We start from the raw sequence: 12,793 nt of genomic DNA on the forward strand, positions 1-12,793 counted from the left end.
TAATTTACAACATAATTTTGATACAGTCCATATAGTACCTTCCAAATTTAGCTACGATTCAAACTCTGGAACATCTTCCCCCCAAACCTCCCAATTTCCTGACCATCGTGATGATAGCTCCTCCTCTTGCTTGACCTTCCTTCTGACTGTCTGTGCACCTGGAGAACAAAAAACTAACAAGACTTTCCCCATCCCAAAATAGGGATGGTCACAGACCTAGTGGGAAAATGTACATAACAATACATTTGCTTATTTCTATAAGCAAACAAAACTAAAGCACGCTCCAGGATGAACACAGAACATTGTTTATTGAAGGGAACTAAATTAGAACCAGGTATTCATTCAACAAATATTTACTGTACATGGCACTGAACTGGTATTGGAAAGTCATTGGACAGAACATTTAAAACCTCTGCTGTCCTGGTGTTTACAAGCCAAAGAGAAGATACATTAAACAGAACAATAAACAAAACCCCCTCAAAATGTAAAATGTGGAGTGTCTAGAGGACTTTGAGGGTGTGACATCTGAGCTGAAACCTGCACAATAAGAATTATACAAAGGGGGAGGGAGCAAGAGTGTGCCAGGAAGAGGGAATAATATGTACAAATGTCCTGGGGTAGGAAGACGTATGACATTCATGAGGAACTGAGAGGAAAGTATGGCTGGAGCTCGTGGTACAAGGAGCCTGTACAATCTCACAGATGTGACCAAGCACCATCTTTAATTATCAACCATTTTGTCAACTGGACCCACTCACCCAGTGACCACAGCCATTGTCTAGAATGCTCCTATAAAGGATCCGAGAACAAGCTTGTCTGCCCCCTCAGTGATTCTCTAGAAATTCAATCAGTAAACATTTACTGAAAGTCCACAGTGCACTAGAGACAGCACTCAGTATTTCGATATAAACAAAGGGTAACAGTCTGTGTTCATGGGATAGTTTGGTATATCTGAGAATGTCCTGGACTGAGAGTCAGAAAATCTGGGATTCAAATCCAAGTTCCAAAAGAATTCAGCTGGGTGGCTATACCTCACTCAGTTCAGTAAGAAACCCAGATATTGGCCCAGATAAATACATGTTAATGAAGGAACACCACCCTGCTTCCCTGAACCTCAATTTTCTTATCTGTAAATGGAGATAATTCCTATCCCACAGGGTTTTGTAAAATTAAATAAGAACTCATTAAAGAATATAGTGTTTAGCACACAACAGGTTTATTAGAAATGTTTGGTTTTTAAGCTATTTCATTGGAGCCAAGGGCCTACTTTGCCCCAAAAGATTTGCCCTACTTAAGTGTGAATCTAGTATTATTTAATGGCAATTTAAATTTTCTAATTCATCTTTTTAAGCAGAGAGCTGTAATTCTCTCCGAATTAACCTCACCTTTGGAAAGCCCAGCGATTCATGCCACAGGCTATACCCAAGGCACCATGGGGTAGCAATACACCCTGATTGTTGCCAACATACCCAGGAGATAAGAAACAGCTTCCAGAGGGCAGAAAGTAGAAACAAGAAGAACTACAATTCTGCAGGCTGTGGAAGGAAAACCACATTCACAGAAAGACAGACAAAATGAAAAGGCAGAGGACTTTGTACCAGATGAAGGAACAAGATAAAACCCCAGAAAAACAACTAAATGAAGTGGAGATAGGAAACCTTCCAGAAAAAGAATTCAGAATAATGATAGTGAAGATGATCCAGGACCTCGTAAAAAGAATGGAGGCAAAGATCGAGAAGATGCAAGAAGTGTTTAACAAAGACCTAGAAGAATTAAAGAACAAACAAACAGAGATTAACAATACAATAACTGAAATGAAAAATACACTAGAAGGAATCAATAGAAGAACAACTGAGGCAGAAGAATGGATAAGTGACCTGGAAGACAGAAAGGAGGAATTCACTGCTGCGGAACAGCATAAAGAAAAAAGGAATGAAAAGAAATGAAGACAGCCTAAGAGACCTCTGGGACAACATTAAATGCAACAACATTCGCATTACAGGGGTCCCAGAAGGAGAAGACAGAGAGAATGGACCCGAGAAAATACTTTAAGAGACTATAGTTGAAAACTTCCCTAACATGGGAAAGGAAATAGCCACCCAAGTCCAGGAAGTGCACAGAGTCCCAGGCAGGATAAACCCAAGGAGAAACATGCCAGAACACATAGTAATCAAATTGACAAAAATTAAAGACAAATTATTGAAAGCAAAAAAGGAAAAACAACAAATAACATACAAGGGAACTCCCATAAGGTTAACAGCTGATTTCTCAGCAGAAACTCTACAGGCCAGAAGGGAGTGGCAGGATATATTTAAGGTGATGAAAGGGAAGAACCTACAACCAAGATTACTCTACCCGGCAAGGATCTCATTGAGATTCGATGGACAAATCAAAAGCTTTAAAGACAAGCAAAAGCTAAGAGAATTCAGCACCACCAAACCAGCTCTACAACAAAAGCAAATGGAACTTCTCTAAGTGGGAAACACAAGAGAAGAAAAGGACCTACAACAACAGACCCATAACAATTAAGAAAATGGTAATAGGAACATACATATCGATAATTACCTTAAACGTGAGTGGATTAAATGCTCCAACCAAAAGACACAGGCTGGCTGAATGGATACAAAAACAAGACCCATATATATGCTGTCTACAAGAGAACCCCTTCAGACCTAGGGACACACACAGACTGAAAGTGAGGGGATGGAAAAAGATATTCCATGCAAATGGAAATCAAAAGAAAGCTGGAGTAGCAATACTCATATCAGATAAAATAGACTTTAAAATAAAGAGTGTTACAAGAGACAAGGAAGGATACTACATAATGATCAAGGGATCAATGCAAGAAGAAGATATAACAATTATAAATATATATGCATCCAACATAGGAGTACCTCAATACATAAGGCAACTGCTAACAGCTATAAAAGAGGAAATCAACAGTAACACAATAATACTAGAGGACTTTAACACCTCACTTACACTGACGGACAGATCATCCAGACAGAAAATTAATAAGGAAACACAAGCTTTAAATGACACAATAGACCGGATAGATTTAATTGATATTTATAGGACATTCCATCCAAAAACAGCAGATTACACTTTCTTCTCAAGTGCACACAGAACATTCTCCAGGAGAGTTCACATCTTGGGTCACAAATCAAGCCTCGGTAAATTTAAGAAAATTGAAATCATATCAAGCATCTTTTCCAACCACAACGCTATGAGATTAGAAATGAATTACAGGGAAAGCAACGTAAGAAACACAAACACATGGAGGCTAAACAATATGTTACTAAATAACCAAGAGATCACTGAAGAAATCCAAGAGGAAATCAAAAAATACCTAGAGACAAATTACACCGAAAACACTATCCAAAATCTATGGGATGCAGCAAAAGCAGTTCTAAGAGGGAAGTTTATAGCAATACAAGCTTACCTCAAGAAACAGGAAACATCTCAAATAAACAATCTAACCTTACACCTAAAGGAATGAGAGAAAGAAGAACAAACAAAACCCAAAGTTAGTAGAAGGAAAGAAATCATAAAGATCAGAGCATAAATAAATGAAACAGAAACAAAGTAAACAATAGCAAAGATCAATAAAACTAAAAGCTGGTTCTTTGACAAGATAAACAAAATTGATAAACCTTTAGCCAGACTCATCAAGAAAAAGAGGGAGAGTACTCAAATCAATAAAATTAGAAATGAAAAAGGAGAAGTTACAACAGACACCACAGAAATACAAAGCATCCTAAGAGACTACTACAAGCAACTCTATGCCAATAAAATGGACAACCTGGAAGAAATGGACAAATTCTTAGAAAGGTATAACCTTCCAAGACTGAATCAGGAAGAAACAGAAAATATGAACAGACCAATCACAAGTAATGAAATTGAAACTGTGATTAAAAATATTCCAACAAACAAAAGTCCAGGACCAGATGGCTTCACAGGCGAATTCTATCAAACATTTAGAGAAGAGCTAACACCCATCCTTCTCAAACTCTTCCAAAAAACTGCAGAGGAAGGAACACTCCCAAACTCATTCTATGAAGCCACCATCACCTGATACCAAAACCAGACAAAGATACTACAAAAAAGAAAATTACAGACCAATATCACTCGTGAATATAGATGCAAAAATCCTCAACAAAACACTAGCAAACAGAATCCAACAACACATTAAAAGGATCATCCACCATGATCAAGTGGGATTTATCCCAGGGATGCAAGGATTCTTTAATATACACAAATCAATCAATGTGATATGCCATATTAACAAATTGAAGAATAAAAACCATATGATCATCTCAATGATGCAGAAAAAGCTTTTAACAAAATTCAACACCCATTTATGATAAAAACTCTCCAAAAAGTGGGCATAGAGGGAACCTACCTCAACATAACAAAGGCCATATACGACAAAACCGCAGCAAACATCATTCTCAATGGTGAAAAGCTGAAAGCATTTCCTCTAAGATCTGGAAGAAGACAAGGTTGTCCACTCTTACCACTATTATTCAACATAGTTTTGGAAGTCCTAGCCATGGCAATCAAAGAAGAAAAAGAAATAAAAGGAATACAAATTGGAAAAGAAGTACAACTGTCACTGTGTGCAGATGACATGATACTATACATACAGAATCCTAAAGATGTCACCAGAAAACTACTAGAGCTAATCAATGAATTTGGTAAAGTTGCAGGATACAAAATTAATGCACAGAAATCTCTTGCATTCTTATATACTAACAACGAAAGATCAGAAAGAGAAATTAAGGAAACAATCCCATTCACCATTGCAACAAAAAGAATAAAATACCTAGGAATAAACCTACCTAAGGAGGTAAAAGACCTGCATTCAGAAAATTATAAGACACTGATGAAAGAAATCAAAGATGACACAAACAGATGAAGAGATATACCATGTTCTTGGACTGGAAGAATCAATATTATGAAAATGACTATACTACCCAAAGCAATCTACAAATTCAGTGCAATCCCTATCAAACTACCAGTGGCATTTTTTACAGAACTAGAACAAAAAAATCTTAAAATTTGTATGGAGACACAAAAGACCCCGAGTAGCCAATGCAGTCTTGAGGGAAAAAAACAGAGCTGGAGGAATCAGACTCCCTGACATCAGACTATATTACAAAGCTACAGTAATCAAGACAATATGATACTGGCACGAAAACAGAAATACAGATCAATGGAACGAGATAGAAAGCCCAGAGATAAACCCATGCACCTACGGTCAACTAATCTGTGACAAAGGAGGCAAGGATATACAATGGAGAAAAGACAGTCTCTTCAATAACTGGTGCTGGGAAAACTGGAGAGCTACACGTAAAAGAATGAAATTAGAACACTCCCTAACACGATACACAAAAATAAACTCAAAATGGATTACAGACCTAAATGTAAGACCGGATACCATAAAACTGTCAGAGGAAAACATAGGAAGAACACTCTTTGACATAAAGCACAGCAAGATCTTTTTTGATCCACCCTCTAGAGTAACGGAAATAAAAATAAACAAATGGGACCTAGTGAAACTTAAAAGCTTTTGCAAAGCAAAGGAAACTGCAAACAAGATGAAAAGACAACCCTCAGAATGGGAGAAAATATTTGCAAACGAATCAACGGACAGAGGATTAATCTCCAAAATATATAAACAGCTCATGTAGCTCAATATTAAAAAAACAAACAACCCAATCCAAAAATGGGCAGAAGACCTAAATAGACATTTCTCCAAAGAAGACATACAGATGGCCAAGAAGCATAGAAAAGCTGCTCAACATCACTAATTATTAGAGAAATGCAAGTCAAAACTACAAATAGGTATCACCTCACACCAGTTAGAATGGGCGTCATCAGAAAATCTACAAACAACAAATGCTGGAGAGGGTGTGGAGAAAAGGGAACCCTCCTGCACTGTTGGTGGGAATGTAAATTGATACAGCCACTATGGAGAACAGTATGGAGTTTCCTTAAAAAAACTAAAAATAGAATTACCATATGACCCAGCAATCCCACTACTGCGCATATACCCGGAGAAACCATAATTCAAAAAGACACATGCACCCCAATGTTCACTGCAGCACTATTTACAATAGCCAGGTCATGGAAGCAACTAAATGCCCATCAACAGACAAATGGATATAGAAGATGTGGTACATATATACAATGGAATATTACTCGGCCATAAAAAGGAACGAAATTGGGTCATTTGTAGAGACATGGATGGATCTAGAGACTGTCCCACAGAGCAAAATAAGTCAGAAAGAGAAAAACAAATATCGTATATTAACACGTATATGTGGAACCTAGAAAAATGGTACAGATGAACCTGTTTGCAGGGCAGAAATAGAGACACAGATGTAGAGAACAAACATATGGACACCAAGGGGGGAAAGCAGTCGGGGGGTGGGGGGGTGGAGGTGGTGGGATGAATTGGGAGATTGGGATTGACATGTATACACTAATATGTATAAAATAGATAACTAATAAGAACCTGCTGTATAAAAAATAAATAAAATAAAATTCAAAAACAAAAAGATGAGAAAAGAAAACAAAAGCAACAGCTTCCAAAACAGTAGCTTAACCCATAAAGTGAAACCAAGCCTTAGAATATTGCCAAAAAGATACCTAATGTACAGCTTTCTAGTGTTGTAACCTCCATACAACACTGTATCCCATCCCTACCTGAGGCTATTCCTGGTTATGGAACTGGAGCAGCTTGGGCAAAGTTCTGCAAATAAGAGAATGAAGAAAGTCCACCAAGATCGAGAGGGGACTTGTCTCATTAGAACAGAAAGAGGATATGGCTACAAAGCAAGAGACAAACGCAAGATGATAACCCATATCTGAGGGGGAGAGGAAAGTGTTCAAAGTTGTGAAACAGGCATCTCTGAAGAGGCTAAAGGCAGCAATCCAAAGATGAATTAGAATCACAGCAGAGGAGAGAAAAGAGACAGTCGGGACCATCAACACGTCTTGATGACTGATCAAGTGCAGAAGACAGTTACAGAGGAATAAGGAAAACTCCGATTTAAAGCCACGGTGCCTGGGAGAATGGGGGTATGGTAACAGAAATCAGGAAGTTAGAAAGGGGGTTGGTTTAGAGGAGAACTTGAAAAAGTTTTTTTAAATATAACAGTCTGGATTTGAAGCCAAGGCTGGATAATTGAGTGGAAAGAGCAAACGGGCCAGCTGGAAACAGAAGATGCAGCAGGCGCAGAGGTCAGGAGGAGGGCCCGCGTGTGGGAGGCTTCGTGGAGGAGCTGTGGTTGAAAAAACAAGGAGAGATAAGCTGCCTAGAAAGAGAGGAGAAAGGAGTGGGCCCGGGGAACGCCCACGTAAGCAGATGAGAAGAAAGTGCAATAGACAAAGAAAGAGCACAACTTGAAAGAGGACCAGCGGAGTTTGAGGACACTGAGAATACATTTTTCAAGTATAAATGAGATCAGGCAACATCCCCACCGAGACTCCCACACCGACTTCTCATTTCATCACCTTGGCCACAAAGCTCTCCGTGAATGACCTCACCCACCTCTCTGACCTGTCTCCTCTCCTTCACTCAGGAGGCACCGGCCACACTGGCCTTTTGCTGTCCCTCAGATACACGAGGTTCATTCCTACCTCGGGGACTTTGTGCTTTCTGATCCTTCTACTAGAAGGCTCTCAGGGCATTCTGGTTCCTAAACTATGAAATCTCTCTCACACACACCATTCTCTACCATATCATACTGCTGTAGTGTCCTAACGCACACTACTAGCTGAAACTCTTATGTCTTTATTTACCTACTCCTTGTCTGTCTCTCCAACTCTGAAGTGGACTCCGGCAGAGTGAGGTCCTAGGATCTTTTCTGTTTCCCTCTCCACTACATCCTTAGTGACTCGACGAGTGCACTGCACTACATGGGGACTTAAGAAAAAACCTTAGATTAAGCAAGAGCCAGATTAGTGCCCTTCATAAGTGAGTCTAGTTTCAGAAAAACAAACAAGGTTAAAGCCAAACTACATCAAGTTATGGAGAGGAAAAAGAGGCAGGAGTTTGAGACAACAGTATTCAAACCAAACAGCACACGCCCTCAGGGGTGAGGGGAAGGAATTGTTGATAATGTAGAATCTCTACATATCACACCTTCTAGAAGAGCTGCCTTTCCAGAATGTGAAAATAAAACATTTTTACTGCTTCACACCTTATTTCTTCTACTGAGGCTTCTCCCAAAGAAAAATTTGACCCACACCCATCATGCCTAAAATTCTTGCTTAAGATGGTAATACATCTTTTAAAAAAATCAAGTAGAACAAAAATGTTAATTCCTGCAAGTTCTATGTTAAAAAATACAAGACGGCACATTACCCAAAATTGTGAGGGCTGCCACTGAAATATGGGAAGTGAGACAATCAGACTTTAAGAACACTTGGTACTTAGGTACCCACAGCCCCCAGCCCACACCAGCAAAGACATTCCTTCAGATATGCTGAGTGCTGGGGCTAATTCTTCCTGCAGTTTCCTGCAGTTGTACATTTTACCTTCAGGCCTTTTCACAGAAGTCTGTCATCTCACGGTGACAGCAGAAGAGGGCATCGTAACGTGCCATTGTGCTGAGAGGAAACAGTAGTGTCTCTTTAAGAATCTGGACAAGGACGAAGCTAAGGGAGGATTTATGTAACGTCTCTAAGTCAAAGGTTTTGCTAGAGTCTAAGAAGTGGTTTTTCCCCTCCCTGCCTGCCAGAACCATCAAGCAATCTCTTGTAGCAGCTAAGGAGCTCAAGATTTCACAAGAACTGACATCTCGTGGCTGCTGGCCAGGCAGGGTAGCTACCACGGTTCTCCTGCTCTGTGGCTAGAATAACATGCTGCTTTGGAATTGGTTTGCCCCCTCCTTAAGGAAAACAGGAGAAAAAGCAAAAAGGTAAAAGCAGGACCAGGCAGAGAAAGACCAGCCAGGAAAAGGTCAAGCTAAGTTGGTAGAAAGTAAGAACCACCAAGGAGAGCTGACTTCAGCCAGCCCAGTTCAGACAATGATGGAGGATGCCACCCAACAGGTAGAAATTAGTTGAGATGCTCATGCTGCCATGTTTAAGTCAAAACACAGGTAACGTTAGTGTAATTTCCTGAAAACAAATTTGCACAAAGTAAACGTGTGATCCAGAAGTTCATCTCAGGCAAAAGCCCCTCCTGATTCCATTCTCAAAGCCAGAATTAGCCGTATTGACATGTGCTAAAAGATACCCTCGCCTGTGCCCTGACACCCGAACTAGTGAAATTTATATTAAGTTGAGCTTGAGAGCTTGATGGTACAATGACCATCAGTTACCAGGCCCAGCTTTTTGTGAGCAAATGAGCTTTAGAGGGTCAGGGTTGCCTAGAGTTAGTTACAAGCAGCATCCTCCAGCAGGACAAAAGAGTGTAAGAAAAGGGAGATATTTTAATTGAAAGTCCAAGAAGTAGCACCATTCTTTACGTTGTAAATCTCAAAGGAAGACTGCAGGGTGGCAAAGGACGAAATGGGTACCTGGCCAATGGGGAAATGAAGTGGCAGAAGCAATGCAATGGAGAAGGGCATTTTGATTAGCCGGTGAAGGTGGGAAAACCCCACGCTTATCGTGGATCTGCCATTAACAAACTTTCTGAGCAAAAAAAATGTCATGGCTTCCAATACATCATTTACAAATCCTGAGTGTCAAACCAGCTGAGTTAACTAGTCAGATAAGAGACTCTCCTGCTCGGAGCCTGAATTTCCTCATCTGCAAAGTGCGGGTGGCCAGGCGAAGGTCTCTAAGGTGCCTTCACATACTAAGATTCCAAGTTGATGGTTAAGACAGGCTGATCACAGGCGGCCCATGAGGGGACACAGAGCCACAAGCAGAGAAGGGGCAGCATCTGGAGGACAGGATTTCCTTCAACAGGAACCAGAAGCCAGAAGGAATCTGCGGGAAGGAGGCGTCCGCCAGGTGAGTGCAGAACAAAGCAACCAAGTCACTTGCAGCCTCAATAGGAAACTGCCTCCCTGGGTCCTGTCCTAGGGTCCCCCCTCCAGAAGGCTGGGGCCTAGGAGAGTGTACCAAGCCCCAGAAATAGAAATGATTGAATGCAGGAGGTTTAGCTCAACTTTGTGAAGTGATCAGCAAACATCAGATTACCCCTTCAATTACGTACAATAAGCCCAACAGCAACCAATATACTTGGGACCAAACTCAGCAGGATACTGTGACTCAGAATAAAAGAATAACAAACACAAAATGCTAAGGGAAAAGGGAAGCCATTTAGATCCAGCTGGCAACAAGCTACTGAAGCTAAAACTCCATCGTCCAAACCGTTATACAATCTGCAGCCTCAGGAGAAAGAAATGATTACTCTTCTCAGTCAACTGCTACGATTAACACATCTAAAGGGTGGAAGAGAGCAAGAGCCCACACGCAAAGTTCCACAGACACACCCTTTGCAGATGTTGTAGAAGTCTCCATGGGTTAGATGCTGATATTAGCCAGAATCCAAGAAACAGCAGAAATGAAGCACCATCGCAAAAAAAAAAAAGATTAAAACAAGGGAATTTTTTGAACTTTTATAAAATTTAACACAAAATTTAACATGCTACCTTTGCACAGTAAAAGTGAGTTTATAACTCCCAATTCATAATTATCACAGTTGTTAGGGCTAAAGAACCAGATATTAAATATATCTGAAAGTTGCTGAATAAAATGTGAACTCTTATACCTCATTTGCAAAGAAATCATTCAAACTGGAAGTATGTACATTCTGCATCCAGCAATTCCACTCCTGGGAATCTATCCCATAAAGATGAAAGTATTGATAAATAAGGACATATGGACAAGGATGTCTAGTGAACACCCATCCACAGAGAAGTGTCTTGATCCACACCCATTTATTAAAAAGAATGAATTAGAGCTACACCTGACAACTTGCAGGAATTTCCACAAAGTAATGCTGAGTTGGAAAAGATACAGAAGTTTATATAATATGATCCATATATATATTTTTTCTGGCTGCACCACGCAGCTTGCAGGATCTTAGTTCCCTGACCAGGGATTGAACCCATGGCCCCTGCATTAGAAGTGCAGAGTCCTAACCACTGGACCACCAGGGAATTCTCTGATCCAGGTTGTTTAAATGGTTTTATTAAAGCCTGTATCTATATATATGTATGTGTAGGGTTGTATGAGCACAGAAAAATGTAGAAATATATACACTAAGTCAATGATTCTCAAACATTAGCACACATCAGAATCACCTGAAGGTTTTGTTAAAACACAGATATCTGGGCCCCATGCCCAGAGTGTCTGATTCAGTAGGTCTAGGGTAAGGTCTGAGAATTTCTATTTCCAACATGTTTCCCAAGGATGCTAATGCTGCTTGAGAGTGACTGCAATAGGTTTCAGCAAGAGTTACCTGTGGGACAGGAGTAGAGATATAAGGTGAGGGGAGAGAATAATGAGGATCTATGCAAGATAACATAAACAGCTTTTCTCTATGATTCCTTTTATGGATCGTGGTGGGGGCGGAGGGGTGTGGATGTGTGTATAGATGTGCAAAAACAAATTCCTGAAAGGACTGTCATCAAAACGCTAATGAAAATTCTCCCAAAGGTGGAATTTAAAGTGATCTTTCACCTTGGTAATTTCTTATTTTTTTTTTTATAATGAGCAAGTGTGATTTAAATAATCATTTAAAATAAAGCAATTTTACTGAGGAAAAAAGAATCTTTGGAAACAACAATTTCACAAGGAAAAGCTCTTCTGTTTTGTTCACAGCACTGAACTGATATTTTTGGAAAGATGAATGCTAAGTACACTTTATATAAAAATTAAAATATAATTAATGTGGAAAAGGAAGTTCTTGGATGAAGTACATAAGCACAACATGTGTTTTATAACCTTCCTTAATCCACAAAAACTTAGAGAAAACTCAATTTAAAAAGTAATCAAAAATAACCTCCAATGGAATATAATCTGTAAAAGGAACAACAACAAAAACACTGAATCACTATGCTGCACACCTGAAACTAACACAATATTGTAAATCAACTATACTTCAATTTTTTAAAAAATTCAGCAAAAACATACAATTTGGCTTACAATCACTTTCTCTTTCAAAATTCAATCAGCTACTCAGTAAGCAAAATCTCTTTTCAAGCTGTACTTGCATCATTTCCTCTCTTTATATACAGACTAGAAAATAAAATAGGACTAAAAAAAACCTAAAATAAAAAAATAACTTTATGACTTCAAATATAGGATTTAAGTTCCCAAGTGGTGTCCATTAAAGAGTGTTAAGCTAGAATACAAGTATCTTAGATCAGTTATAATAATTCTAATTTACATTTTTCCAGGCTTTCACATTTCTCATTAGCTGCTTCACTACAACTCTTTGCTAGCTTAAAACATCTCCTCCTAAAACCATGTTACCATTCTATCTAAAAATTAAGCCTAGACTTCAAACGATGGCATGCCTCTGCTACCTTTTCTGCTGGGAACAAAGAGCCTGGCCTTCCAGAGCTGCTTCCTTTAGTGCCCCTTAAAGTACAGATGCAGGAAGCTGCTCAGAGGCTGAAAACTGGACTTGTAATGCTTATATCCCTAAGGTTTGCAAATCAGTATTATAAACTCTTCGCTACCAGTCTTGCCAACTCCTGCTTCTTCTCTAATCTTATTATAGTACAGTGTTTCTCTTTTCCTGCAATAGCAACTCAGTGGACCTCCATGGCTCATTTTAAAAATTAGCATACGTCTGTGGCTGAGTTCGGGAATATTCCTG

At 39.4% G+C, this 12,793-nt stretch overlaps 1 protein-coding gene and 1 non-coding gene across 2 annotated transcripts in view; both read right to left on the minus strand.

Moving 5' to 3' along the window:
* The window catches only part of ARHGEF28 (Rho guanine nucleotide exchange factor 28), a 307,797-nt gene that overhangs the window by 235,622 nt on the left and 59,382 nt on the right, over positions 1-12,793 (minus strand).
* On the minus strand, positions 11,054-11,126 carry TRNAR-UCU (transfer RNA arginine (anticodon UCU)). The gene has a single exon. It is a non-coding gene; the product is annotated as a tRNA-Arg (tRNA).

Source organism: Delphinus delphis, chromosome 3 (genome assembly GCF_949987515.2).
Source record: "Delphinus delphis chromosome 3, mDelDel1.2, whole genome shotgun sequence".
NCBI classification, from domain to species: domain Eukaryota; kingdom Metazoa; phylum Chordata; class Mammalia; order Artiodactyla; family Delphinidae; genus Delphinus; species Delphinus delphis.